At 46.2% G+C, this 14580-nt stretch overlaps 1 protein-coding gene across 1 annotated transcript in view; it reads left to right on the forward strand.

Moving 5' to 3' along the window:
• The window catches only part of RANBP10 (RAN binding protein 10), a 542287-nt gene that overhangs the window by 496929 nt on the left and 30778 nt on the right, over positions 1–14580 (forward strand). The window lies entirely within an intron of this gene.

Below are 14580 nucleotides of genomic sequence, written 5' to 3' on the forward strand. Positions count from 1 at the left end.
TTCATCATCAAACATTAACCTTCTGAATAACAACATAGTTAGAAATCCACACGTGTAATTTCATGCACATTTTATTATGTGATTGCTATAATTATCTAACTGGCGACATTTAGTTTGTAAATAGGTAGGAATTATTTGGCATTGGCGGGGAGATGACTTCATTCCTCATGTTTACTTTTCTATCTTTTTTTCACCCTTTTTTTAATTGTTTTCTCTTACAACTTTTTCGTATACATTCACTTTAAGCAGTCCTTGCTAAAATACCACTCTAAAATGGCCGACGCTCCTAGTCCTACTTTAATGTTGGAGCTACTAAGGAACAGTGAAAAGGGACTTAACGAGTACCCGCGGTCCACTCGGCACACTTAGGACTGAGCTGAATTTCACAAACATCCCGGCCGGTAATCGGTAAGAAAAAGAAATTTTGTTTTTTCCGCTTTTCGTTTTTTTTCATTAAAACGAGCGCTCATGAAATGTAAGTAACACGCGTTCTCTTCATGCAGAACGGACGTGTGTACTTCAGACTGTAAAGCGGGACCGGTAATACTACTCTCCCCACAGGTAAGCTGATGTGCCTGCTTAAAGCGGTAATAATGGCAGCTAACCTTTGGCAATTTACTTAGTTCCAATATTTTAATTCTATTGTCTTGTAGGCAACCCTGAAGACAAGATTGATTGTCTGGGGGTTAGAACTAACACATACCCCACAGGTAAATGCACGATTTCCTCGTTTTATTTATTTCATCTTTGTTTAGCACTCATGAGAAACATACTTATAGATGTCCATTCGCGTTTTTCAGATTGGACACAGTCTCCCATATTCAGGTGAGCCTCCTTAATTTACTCAAGGTATGGCATTTTATTTGCTATTAGTTAACCATTCGCACCAAATAATTCCATTGGTTTTCCTATAGAACATCAAAAAAAGAGGATTACGCGCCCTATTAGCATTATTGGCAACGCGCAAAATAACAACCACTAGGTAAGCTAGACGTCAAAAACGGAAGTCTTAGTGTACATACATTTGTCCCCCTTGATACCAAAAGTAATACGGTTTTCTTTTTCTTTCTCTTTCTTCTTTTCTTACACAGACCCCTGACGAAGGGGCAGGGCCCCGAAATGCATTGGGTGTTTTTGTTATGTTTTGAATATGTTTTGCAGTTTCATTGATTTAACAAATGATGCTTTGATGTTTTGATATACAGATGAAATTTATATGATTGTAATATATAATGACTGAAACAATATGAACTTTGGTTTATGAAGTATATGAGATAAAATACACTACAGTTTGTTTAAAAGGAGCATTTATTTCGTTGTGCGTGTTTGGAGTCCTGGTGGCCTTTGGCACCAGGCCATATACAGTTCATATTCATAGTGTGCAGGCACTAATCCTAACACAGCACACACACTGGTTTAACTTGCACTAAGTTGGAATATTAGAGTGCAGCCCCCCTTCATACATTAGGATTAGCTTGCAGAATATTTTTTGCTAGAGTCTATAAAACTTATTGGTCTACAATTTGCTGGGTCAGGTTTGAGACCCTTCTTCTAAAGCGAAATTATTTCTGCTCCTTTCCAGGAATCAGGAATTTCAGCACCTTCCATAATAGTGTTAACAACATGAAAGAAGTAAGGGGCCCAGGGTTCTAAATTAAACAGATCCACCAGAATCTTGCCTATCCCAGGAGCCGTACCAGCCTTCTGCAAGCAAATGGGCAGTTCAGTTTCTGCCATTGAGAAGAAATCAACATTAGATAGATCGAGATTTTAGGCGGCTGAACAGGGTGCTACCAGTGAATGGCTGCCATCTTGGCTGGGTCGAGTAAATGGGAGGTGAAGAAGGATTTAGGTTCGTAATAGAGAGTGTAAAAACGATTTTCCCAATTGCGTGGGAGGATATTGGATTCAGCTCTTATTCTGGTTGTCATGGCACTGTGTGATGTAATATGCCACAAACCTGCCTGGTTCCCAGAGCGGGTAGCAGTCAGAATGTTGTTCCAGATGACTGAGTCCAAAGCTATTTTTGTGTTTCGGGCAGAACTATAAAGTGCTGTACCTAGCTTGATATTTTCGGGAGAACCACCTTTAATAATTTTAATTAGAGGGCTCTTCGCTTTCCTGCAATCCCTGTTGTACCAAGTCAGATCTGGAGTTAGAAATGAGCTCCCGTTTGAAGAGGGTTTAGTTTAAAAAAAAAAAAACAGAATTTCATATCCTCAATCCACTTGGCATGGATATCCAGAATATTTTAAGGTGCAAGCTTGGGCCCTGCTAGTTTGAGCAAGATGGAACCCATATCCATAGAAAGTTGGGCATAGACCCCCTCATTGTTAACCACATTTTCCCACCTGACCTTTCGCCGGTTGTTAGTAATAGTCGGGTCTCACTGGGGAAAATGCTGATTCTTAACTAAGCTACCTAGGCTGCCCTAAAGGTAAGACATTGGGGAAAGTGGTCACTCTGAAACCGGGGCAGAACTTCCATGGCAATAAGATATTCCCAAGACCGGAGATCAAGAAGATATAATCATTATGGCTCCGGTATGAATTCCTCCTAAAGGTGGGATGCCTCTTTGTTCGAGGCATGTGGGCTGCTAAATTCATATCTTAGCATTAGATCGCCGCCTAGTGTTGGGTCCGGATGATCGCACATTGTTGTCCTGGAAGAGTCTTCGAAGTATCCTGAGATAGGTGGCTCCTCCCCTGGACTACAGTGCGCATGGGCATCGGCTCCATCCCCAGATTGTTTTTTTCCGCCATTGGGTTCGGATGCGGTCTCGACGTCTCTCTGTCGGAACCGAGAAAAACTAACTTTAAACGGCCAAAAGGCTTTGTATTCTTTGCGTCGGTATTGTTTGCGTGCGGTCTCGAGTTCTTCCGTCTCTTGGAGTCGGAATCGGCGGAGTGCTTACACTCTTCGGACATCGGGGCCTTCTCATCGCGACACGACTGCAACTTTACAGCATGGAGCGGAGTCCGTTTCAGCTCTGTCCGCTCTGTGGGTCCAAATACCCACATATAGACCTGCACCCGGTCTGTAACAAATGCCTTTCGCCAGACCATGACGACGGCAACTGCAGGGCCTGTGCAAAGTTCAGGTCCAAGAAAACACTCAAGATTCGGCGCGCGGTGCGCCTTGAAGCCAGACAAGCGGCCCCAGGTCCAGAAAACATCTTCGGCGACCAAGAAGAAGAGGACCAAAGCCATCATCTTCAAATCTCCCCGCCCGAGACGGAGGTCGAGGCTGATCCGGAACACGACGACGGAGTCGGGGGTCAAGGCCTTGAATACGTCGAAGAGGTAGGGGACGTCGAAGAGGTTTATGGGGCCGCGGAAGATAGCTCGGGGGACGAGCTATGCCCCGAAGGTTACGAAGATCGAGATCGGGTCACGGGATCGCCTGTCGGCCTTACCCTAGACCCCGTACCGCAAGCCACGGCCCCGCCTTCCGGCCCGGCCACGGACAAACTTGCTGGGCAGGCCTTACCGAAACCGAAACCTACGGTATCGACTACACCTAAAATGGCCGACCCAAAATCGAAACCGAAACTTAAGGATTCGAGCACACCTAAAATGGCGGCCGTACCGACGACAACGTCCAAGCCCGCTGCTTCATCGACTCCGTCGACCTCCGGGCCACAGAAGTCGAAGAAATCTGTCGATTCGACAGTGTCAAAATCGACCACAGAGGAGGGATCCTCTAAGAAGGGTGGTCGGCACGGGTCGACCGCTGCGGCGCCGTCAAAGCCCGCAACAGCCAGCGAAACGGCTCCGGTTCCGACTGGGACTCCGTTAGTCGGACGCGTGGTGGAGACGGAGCCGAAAAAGTCACACGGATCGAAGGCTGGTACATCTGCGCATCGGTCCAAGGACTCTGGGTCGGCGGCTGCGGCATCATCGTCAAAGACTCAGAAGGGGCAACAGGACGTCGGATCCGAGGGCAAGGTCAAGTCCTCCTCGTCGACGCCAAAGGCCACTGTAAGTGACGCGTCCCTCGTCGCCGCTTCACTACAGAGAATCAGGGAGAAAGCCTCGGCAACGTCGGCTCCGATACCATCGCCACAGACGCCGATGGACACTCCGGTGAAGCCTGCGAATAAACTTCTCTTCCTTCTGCCGCCAAAGGAGGCGCCGAAGGCCTTTTCAACAAAATCGGCGCCAAAGAAGTCGGATTCTTCGACGGCAGGGGCATTTTCAAGTCGGGTGCTCGACTCAGAAGAGGACTCTGAGCGTGTTATCGACGCAAACACGGGCAAATTGACCCTTTACAAGAGGAGAATCACTTCACAGCCAGTGGACTCCTATGTCATCCCCCTAAAAAAGAAAAGGCTTCCTCAGGACGCTTCATGCCTCATGGAACCTATCCAGCCTCCTCCAAGAAGGAGCCCAACACCTTCCCCAGAACACTCTGAGGGTGAGGGGTATAATGAGGATGACCAATACACCTTCCCCATCAATGAACCAGATGCACAGCCGGATTCATATGATGACATTGGTGACCAAAGCACCCAGGATGTGGGGCAAGACCCACAGCCTGACCCACAGCCTTTCAGTGTTCGTGCCTCCCCAACTGAAGATTCTGCAGGTTTTCATGCACTCATTGAGAGGGCAGCTGCTAATCATGATGTGGACATGCATGCTGACCCAGTAGAAGAAGACTTTTTATTTGACACTTTTTCAGTCTCTGAAAGGACAGTAAAGACACTGCCTATGCTCAAAGGGGTCCTCAAACATGCTGCGGACATCTTTAAAGAACCTACCAGGGCGAGAGTGGTCAATCCACGTATCGAAAAAAAGTACAGACCAGCACCTGCAGACCCTGCATACATTCGGGGACAGTTGCCGCTTGACTCCCTGGTGGTCGCAAATGCCCGCAAAAGGGCCAACTCCCAAACAACGGGTGAAGCTCCTCCCCCGGATAAGGAGTCCAAAGTGCTAGAGGCAGGAGGCAAAAGAGTAGCTGCACAGGCTGCCAATTTTTGGCGTATTGCAAATACACAGGCACTCTTGGCACGTTACGATAGGGCGCATTACGACACCCTAGAGCGGGTTTTAGAACACCTGCCTTCGCAGTTTCAAGAGGCTACCAAACTGCTGATAGAGGAGGGAAAACTAATCTCCAACGCAGCCATAAAGTGTGCACTTGATGCCGCGGACACGGCCGCTAGGGCCATTAACACTAGCGTCATGCTGAGACGACAGGCGTGGCTCCGCATATCGGGGTTTAAACCTGACATTCAAACAACCATACTTAATCAGCCAGTCAATCCTGATAGACTGTTTGGTCCAGATGTTGACACCACCCTAGAAAAAATAAAAAAAGACACCGAAACTGCTAAGTCGATGGGGGCCTTACAATCACAACAGTTTCGTGGCAACAATTTTCGTCGCTCAGGTGCGCGTGGAGTCACCAGAGGACAGATGGGTCAACAATCTCAATTCTCTAGAGGTGGAGCACAATCCTCGTACCCCAAACAGAACAAGGGGGGTTACCAAAGAAACAGCACCAGAGGACGTGGCAGAGGAAACAACAACTCCCGCTCCTCTACCCCAAGCAAACAGTGACTCTCTGTCACTGCCCCCCGACCACTTAACACCTGTCGGGGGGAGGCTACAGCAGTTCCTGCCCGTCTGGAGAAACATCACCACAGACAGGTGGGTGCGACAACTTGTCCAGTACGGTTATTGTCTAGAGTTAAAATCCACTCCACCCAACATTCCACCAAGGCAAAGGCCTATGTCCGCAGAGCACTTGCACTTATTGCAGCAGGAAGTGGTGGTGATGCTGCAAAAAGGAGCAATCGAGCTCGTGCCAGTAGGGGAGGAAGGCACAGGGGTGTATTCCCTGTACTTCCTTATTCCAAAGAAGGACGGATCTCTCAGACCCATTCTGGATCTGCGTCCCCTCAACCTGTATATACTGTCAGAACACTTCCATATGCTTACACTACAACAGATTCTTCCCTTGTTAAACCAAGGGGACTTCTTAGCAACCTTAGACCTCAAGGATGCTTATTTCCACATTCCACTACACCCGTCCCACAGGAAATACCTCAGATTCACTATCCAAGGCAAACATTATCAGTTCAAGGTCCTACCCTTCGGAGTGACCACAGCCCCAAGAGTGTTTACCAAGTGTCTGGCGACAGTAGCGGCGCACCTCAGGAGGCAGAACATCCATGTCTACCCCTACCTAGACGACTGGCTCGTTCAAGCCAAGTCGGAACAACAGTGCGCCGCGGACATGTCGACTACCATTCACCTCCTTCGCGATCTGGGCTTCTCGTTGAACTACCCAAAGTCGCATCTGCAGCCGGCACATGTCCGGCAGTTTCTGGGTGCGACTATCAATACCCTGACGGCCATGGCTCACCCAAACCAGGTCAGGATAGACAGCATGCAGTCTCTAATCCGAAAGTTCAGACCACAACACTCACTCCTAGCGAGAGTGTTCATGCAGTTGATAGGCATGATGGCCTCCTGCATCTTCATAGTCCCTCACGCACGGTTACATATGCGCCCGCTCCAGGAGTGCTTAGCAAATCAGTGGACACAGGCTCAAGGACAATTAACAGACCTAGTGTTGGTTACCAGTCGGGCATACGACTCTCTGCATTGGTGGACTCCACACAACCTTTGCAAGGGCCGACTGTTCCAGGAGCCAGTGCCACAGATTATCCTGACGACGGACGCATCTCTCCAGGGATGGGGAGCTCATCTGCTCACTTACACCGTGCAAGGACTATGGACGACGCAGCAACAAAAGATGCACATCAACTATCTGGAACTGATGGCAATCTTCATGGCGCTCAAGTCCTTCATTGTACATCTGTGCAACAAGGTGGTGTTAGTCCGGACGGACAACATGACCGCGATGTACTACATTCAAAAACAGGGGGGCACCCACTCTCCACAGCTGTCTCATCTGGCTCAGGGCATGTGGCGGTGGGCCATTCAGAGGAACATCTTCCTCATGGCAGAACACCTCCCGGGCAAGGACAATCAGATGGCGGATCTGCTCAGCAGATACAGCCATCAAATGCACGAGTGGGAGTTACATCTGTCAGTACTCCTCCCGTACTTCCAGCGGTGGGGTCATCCGGAGATAGACCTGTTTGCGACAAAAGAAAACGCAAAATGCCAACACTTTGCCGCCAGGTTCCCTCACCCATAGTCGCAGGGGAATGCGATATGGATGAACTGGTCAGGCAAATTTGCGTACGCTTTTCCGCCAGCCCCTCTGATACCGCTGGTGGCAAGAAAGCTAAGGCAGCACGCGATGACTCTCATCCTGGTTGCTCCAACGTGGGCGCGCCAAGCATGGTACACCACGTTCCTCGAACTCTCAGTGGTGCCGCATCAAAGACTGCGCCTCACGCCCAGACTCTTGACGCAGAACCGTGGAGAACTTCAGCATCCAGATCCGCAACAGCTCAACCTGGCGATCTGGCTCCTGAAGTCCTAGAGTTTGGATACCTTAACCTACCTCCAGAATGCATGAACATCATCAAGGAGGCACGGAAGCCAACTACCAGAGCATGCTATGCTGCAAAATGGAAGCGTTTTGTCATTTACTGTACAGCCAATGACATCAACCCGCTAGATGCATCTATCCCTAACATCATTTGCTATCTGCTACATCTCTACAAGTGCAACCTAGCGTTCACTTCTATTCGGATACATCTGTCCGCCATCGCAGCTTATCTTCAAAATAGGCAGCATCTCTCTGTTTTCAGGGTGCCTGCTATTAAAGCTTTCCTTGAAGGCCTGAAACGAGTCATTCCCCCAAGAACACCGCCAGCTCCGGTGTGGAACCTCAATGTGGTCCTCACCAGACTGATGGGACCACCATTTGAGCCACTACACTCGTGTGAACTCCAGTTCCTAACGTGGAAAGTGGCTTTCCTAATCGCTATTACGTCACTGAGGCGTGTTAGTGAGCTACAAGCGCTCACAATCCAAGAGCCATTCATTCAGATTCATCCAAATAGGGTAGTGCTACGTACTAACCCCAAATTTCTTCCAAAGGTGGTGTCACAGTTTCATCTCAACCAAACTATTGACTTGCCGGCATTCTTCCAAAACCCACAAACGGTAGCGGAAAGAATGCTCCATACGTTAGACGTACGGAGGGCGTTAATGTACTACATAGACAGGACACAACACTTTAGGAAGACAAAACAACTTTTTGTTGCCTTCTCACCACAACACAAAGGCAACCCTATTTCCAAAGCAGGAATAGCCAGGTGGATTGTTAAGTGCATCCAAATTTGTTATCACAAGGCCAAGCGCACGTTAACGATACCCCCAAGGGCGCACTCCACACGCAAATTGGGGGCATCCATGGCTTTCCTAGGGAACATTCCTTTAGAGGACATTTGCAGAGCAGCCACGTGGGTTACACCACATACCTTTACAAAACACTACTGTGTTGATGTGCATTCCAAGCAGCAAGCTGCTGTGGGACAGGCTGTTCTCAAGACACTTTTTCAGGTTTCTGCAGCTGGCACGGGCAACCGCCGCTAATGGAGGGACTGCTATGTATTCTATGCTAAGATATGAATTTAGCAGCCCACATGCCTCGAACTGAATATGCTACTTACCAGTATGCATCTGTTCTTGGCATGTAGGGCTGCTAACATTCATATCGCCCACCCTCCTCCCCGGTGCCTGTCACAGCTGCAGATCTACTATTGTATTCAATCATTAGCATGGACATCCTTTACACTTTTCACTCCATCTTCTGCCACAATGGCGAAAAACAATCTGGGGATGGAGCCGATGCCCATGCGCACTGTAGTCCAGGGGAGGAGCCACCTATCTCAGGATACTTCGAAGACTCTTCCAGGACAACAATGTGCGATCATCCGGACCCAACACTAGGCGGCGATCTAATGCTAAGATATGAATGTTAGCAGCCCTACATGCCAAGAACAGATGCATACTGGTAAGTAGCATATTCAATATCTGTCTTAGTTCTGCCAGTTGTGGCTCTCAAATGACAGCACATACAGAGATCTAACAACTGAAAGCCTGCTTTTGAAGGGATCATTAGACAGGAACCAGTGGGTTGTGGTATACCCCAATATTGGTCTTCCTCTCCTGCTCTCTCCTTCTCTTGGTAATGCTGAAGGTTCAAAACTGACACTAAAATCCCCACCCACTATCATGGCAACCTCCTTCCTAATCCAGAGGGTGGTATCTTTCAGAAGGTTTTAAACAGAGGACTCTGCAGTCTTTGGAACATTCCTACTGTAGACATTAAACAGGAGTCATTTTACTTTATACCATGAAGTTGCTTCAAGTACTAGTAGGTCGGGGAATTGATGGATTTGGAAGCCCAAAGAGACCCTGAACCATATAGCCAGGCCAACAGAGGATCAATCGGATTTGGGCTTAAGGGCAGGAACAAATAAGATTCCATAGCCTTGTCTATGGGGAGGTGAAATTTCCCAGGTTTCATGAAACATTATTATATCGCTCTTCGCGATGAAAGTCCTCAGTTTTCCTGGGCAAGCTTGCTCCCGAACCCAGCAATGTTCCAAGAGACCAGAGTAAGGTTATTGATGGAACTGTGCGAGGTTGTGGGCCGGGGGCTTACTAGGGGGGGACATAGGCTTTTCAACAGTATCTAGCACACTAACATACTTGTAGGATTGAGCTGGACAGAGAAATGTGGTTGAAGGAAAATGGTGGTAGGGCTGGAATACCCTGGGGAAGGGTGGGCTTTAGAACCCAGCATAATACGCGTTTTTGGAATTCTCTACAGGTTCCAGTCAATCAATATGGGATAACAAAGAAAACTGATAAGATTGCTCCTCCCTCTGTTGGGGAGATATTCTAGATTTGAACTGGATCAAGCATTTAAAAGAAGTAAAGGTCCGTGTTTGGAGGGAGAACAGACCATTTACAATGGAAGGATGATTAAATTGCAATTTAATGTAGTCTAGATTAGTATCTGGGGATGGCAGGCGGGATACCCTAATGATGTCACATTTGTTAGTCAAGGCGGCCTCGTCTTCTATATCGTGAGAGTGAAGTTTGAGAATGCCTGTCATGTAAACAGTCCTAATATAGGAAAATGTGTCATTATTGGTGTTGGCCAATGGAAGTTTGGGCAAATGATGATTCAGTAAGAATTCTGAGATTAAATTAAATGGGCAATACGCTTATTATGAGAGTGAACTATATTGGGCAATGGACTCTCGATCTCCCCTCTTTATTATAACTAAAGTGGGTTGGCTGATGATCCGTGTGGGCCGTGAGGGGATTTGGATGCCTGGGTCTAAGTGGAAGAGATGGAGGTTGCGGATCAAGGCCCTAATTGATATGGAGCAACCGTTGAAGCCTCGCAATAGGGTCTGTTTTTGAGCACCATTGATGGAGAAACAGATTGAAAAGGTGATGCCCTCTGGTTGTAGAGGTGCCCAGACCCTTTAATTACATTTATGGACAGAGGCCCAGACGATTGTGATTTAGATAGTAGTTGTCATTCCACCCCCTTAGGTCCGTTATTTCTGCCCTCAATTGATGTATAACTTCCCATAATTCTTTAATCTGTGCACTTGCTGACTCTGCAGCTCCAGGTTGGGAGGTAGGAATTGGGGGCATACTAGAGCCAATGGAGGAGGGCGCATCCTAAGACATCATCCTTATGCTCCGACATGGAGATTTTGACAGCGCTGTCCCTACTTCTATCTATCCGTCCTCTCAGCCCACCACAGGTACCTTCATTTTTTGGTAAGTGGACAAAAGTACAAGGTCAAATGAGTCATTAAGGTTCCAAGGGTATTTTTAAAGTGACTAAAGGTGGTGGCCATGCACCTGCACAGAAACGTCATCCATGTCTATCTGTACGGAAGGACTGGCTGATAAACAGCAGCAGCGAGCAGCAATGCTGAGCGCACACTTGGATGACTGTGTCCCTACTTCTCAGCCTAGGGTTCACCATCAGTGTCAAAGTTCCACCTCCAATTGCAACAAATCCAGCCCTTCCAGTCTCCATCCTAAATGCTGTTACATGGGAAAGCATACCCCGAATGAGCAGAAAGTGATGGTATTGCAACAGATGCTGTCTCTCTTCCAGCCAGCATGTTCCTCTTGCTCTAAGAACAGTAATGAAAGGGTTGGTGATGATGGCTTCATGTTTTGCAGTACTGCTGCATGCCTTCTGCCCATTCGCCCACTTAGAGTGCCTTGAGATACATTGGCCATAGGCGGAGTGTTAATGGTTGGATGTGGTGTTGATAAAAAGCCTCGTCCTCAGCATTTACTGTAGTGGGCAGCAGCCTGATGCTTGGCAGGTCTTAACTCAGCCCTTTTCCACAGATAACCATTACCACCGGCATCTCATTGATAGGGTGGGTGGTGCACTTAAATCACATCACAATTCCAGGGCACCTTGACTCCCCGACACCAGGACCATCATATCAATTACCCCAAACTCATGCTTATGTCTAGTTCTCAGAGCCTTACTCAAGTTAATCCGAGGAAAGCCAACATTACCACTGCGTACTAGATTCAGAATTGTTGGGAGGATACTCACTCCACATCTCTGCACTGGTTCAGGTGACCTGGCATTGGGCAATATGTAAAGTGATCCACCTCTTAATGGTTCACATGCCGGTGTGCACACTGAGTTTGCGGATGCATTAACAGGTCCATGAGGGGGCACTCCATCCACAGGTCCTCAAAAGGTACTTTCAGCTGTGGGGCTCTCTGACCATCGACCTCTTTGCCACTCCTGCAAACGCAAAATACCAAAACAACCCATGGGCAGTGCACTATGGATAAATTGATCATTGATACTTGCCTACACCTTTTCTCCTCTCATCCAATAAATGTTCAGGAAAATGTGACAATTGCACAGGATACTCATTCTGTTGACGCCAACCCTGGCCAGGCATTTCCGGTACTCCATGCTGCTGCAGATGTCCATCAGCCCCAGAAAGAAGCTTTTGCTGAGGGTATACCTTCTCACTCAACATCCGGGTCAACTCAGGCAACCAAACCTCATTATTTCAACTTAGCAATTTGACACCGGAAGTCCTTGAGTTTGACGCTCTCCCCCTCCCAGAGGAGTATATGCTTATACTGCGTGAGGCCAGAAAACCGACCACGCAGACATGCTATGCGGTCACGTGTAAAACCTTTGTCCACTTCTAAATATACAAACATATAGACCCCTTTAAGGTCTTGGTACAGGATAGCCTTTGCTAACTCTAACAAAAAGGCATTCCTAGCCTACACCTCCATATACTTACACTTGGGCGCAGTTGCAGCATATACTATATATATATATATATATATATATATATATATATATATATATATACTATGACTTTGTCCAGCAATAGAACCTGAAAGGAAAATTATCCTTAAGAGACTATTTAATGCTCGTGGAGTAAGGACATGTAGACAAGCGTCAATGGCATGCCTAAACTCGAATGATGTATGTATGAATTCTGCATTTGTAAACAAAATTATCTGTAATTGGTAAAAAAAACTTGAAGAAAATATATTTTTTTAATTCTACAAATTATTCGATAACAGAATAATTATGTACATCGTGTTTTAAAGTTTTTATACTCTGGTGATATTTTAAAAGCATTTTTGTAAGATTTTAATTAATCAAACAAATAAACTTTAACTTGCAGCATATATGCAAAATATGGAACATTCGCCCCTCTTCAAACTCCCTCTGGTGATTGCCTTCATGTATGGAGCTCAAGAGCGAATCCTCTTAGAACACCTGCCCACATAGGAAATAGTGTTCACACGCCTCATGGGTCTACCCTTCGATCCCCCTACATTCCTGTAGCTTTCAGTTTCTGTTAAAGAAGCTTGCTTTCTAAAAAGCGACAACATTGCCCAGTTTTATTAGCGAACTTAAAGCCCTGGCAATCCTGGACTTTTTCATTCCGGTCCACAAGGACAGGGTGGTCCTCAAGACTATGCCCAAATTTCCACCCAAGCTTGTCTTACCTTAGCCCATTAGCTGCCAGTTTCCTTTATTTAACCAGACTCTGTAGCCGATAAGGTCTTCCACTCTAGACGTTAAAAGAGCATTCATGTACTATACAGACAAAACCAAGTCCTTCAATAAAACAAATCCGCTCTTTGTGGCCTTTGCAAAGGCTGATGATGTTCACCCCTTCTCTAACCCTGGTGTATATATATATATATATATGGATTGTGAAGTCCATCCAAACTCATTATGCTTAAGCACAGCTCACAATTCTGTAGCCAACCCCCAGGGCATATTGCACGCACAAGCTGGGTGCAGCCATGGCTTTCCTTTGTAATATCCTGCTAGCTAACATATGTATCCCATTCTAAGCTAAGTTATTCTCTGACTGCTCCAAGTAACCGAATTTCTGTAACCTGTCTTTCCCAAAAGAAACAAAGGAAGCCAAGAAGGGTCTGCTTTCTGAGAAGAGGCAGTACAGTTTATGGCGTCACTCTCTGTCTCAAAGTTTACTTTCCTGACACTCCAGTTGTTGGAGAGACCACAGAATTTTTATTGGAGTGCAACAAAATGTCCCAGTGATCAGTCCCAAAATTAAATTAACATGTACAAGTGATAATTTGCTGAACATTAGTTTGGTACTAAGTTCACCAAAATGATATTACACAGACAAATAAGTACTACATAGAACAGAGTTTTAAGTAATTTCTACTACAATTATACACCTTTTATATTTAGATGTTGTTTCTTCCTTAATATGTATTTAAAGACATAACACAGGCTGGGAAGCACCTCCAGAGGTTGATATGCAGTGTTGTATAGCAGCAGCACTGTGGGTGAGGCAGGTTTTGAATGATGAATCATTGCAGAGGGGTAGCTTGAGGAGAATGGGGCAGAGTTCATTATTGCTGAAGAAATTAATCAGAGGGGGATTACTCAAAAAAGGTGGGCGTTGGGTGTTTTTTCCACCCACGTAAATAGTATAGAACGTATTCAACCACAATAAAATAGGGCAGCACAAGAAACTACCAGTAGTGACCAAGACATTATAAGATGTGAAACTGTAACCAAAAATGTCTTATAAAAATTACTAAAATTGGATTAACACACCATCCATTCAGCGTGATTAGTTATTTAATACTATTATCTGTAGTGAAGCAATTAGTTTGTGGATGTCCGACCAGTGAATTCTTGGCCAGAGAAAGCTAAGCAGACTCCCTGCTGCAGATATTACTTACAATGCACATGTGCTCTGTAAGCCCTTCCGTTGTAGTCCTTGCAGTTTTCCAGTGTGGGAATCATGTCCTTTAAAACAGTTATCAAGCGTTATTTCCAGTTATTTCCAGGTAAATATATTGTTTGCAAAACATTCTGCCAAAAGGTTGATTGTGAATGAGTTATTTTGTGACTGTATTTATTTACCACAAGATAGGTTTCACTACCAGTGTTCTTTACTTAATGAGGTAGCTTAATTCCTTCTCACCAATCTATACATCTTCTGGTTTTCTTAAAGTATTATATACTTATTCTAGGCCTTGTGTGGGTCAAGAGACCAAAATTGTTTTGATGACTCCACCAATCTTAGTAAATTCAAGCATGCAACAGGCAAGG

The sequence above is a fragment of the Lissotriton helveticus genome, chromosome 12 (genome assembly GCF_964261635.1).
Source record: "Lissotriton helveticus chromosome 12, aLisHel1.1, whole genome shotgun sequence".
Classification (NCBI taxonomy): Eukaryota; Metazoa; Chordata; class Amphibia; order Caudata; family Salamandridae; genus Lissotriton; species Lissotriton helveticus.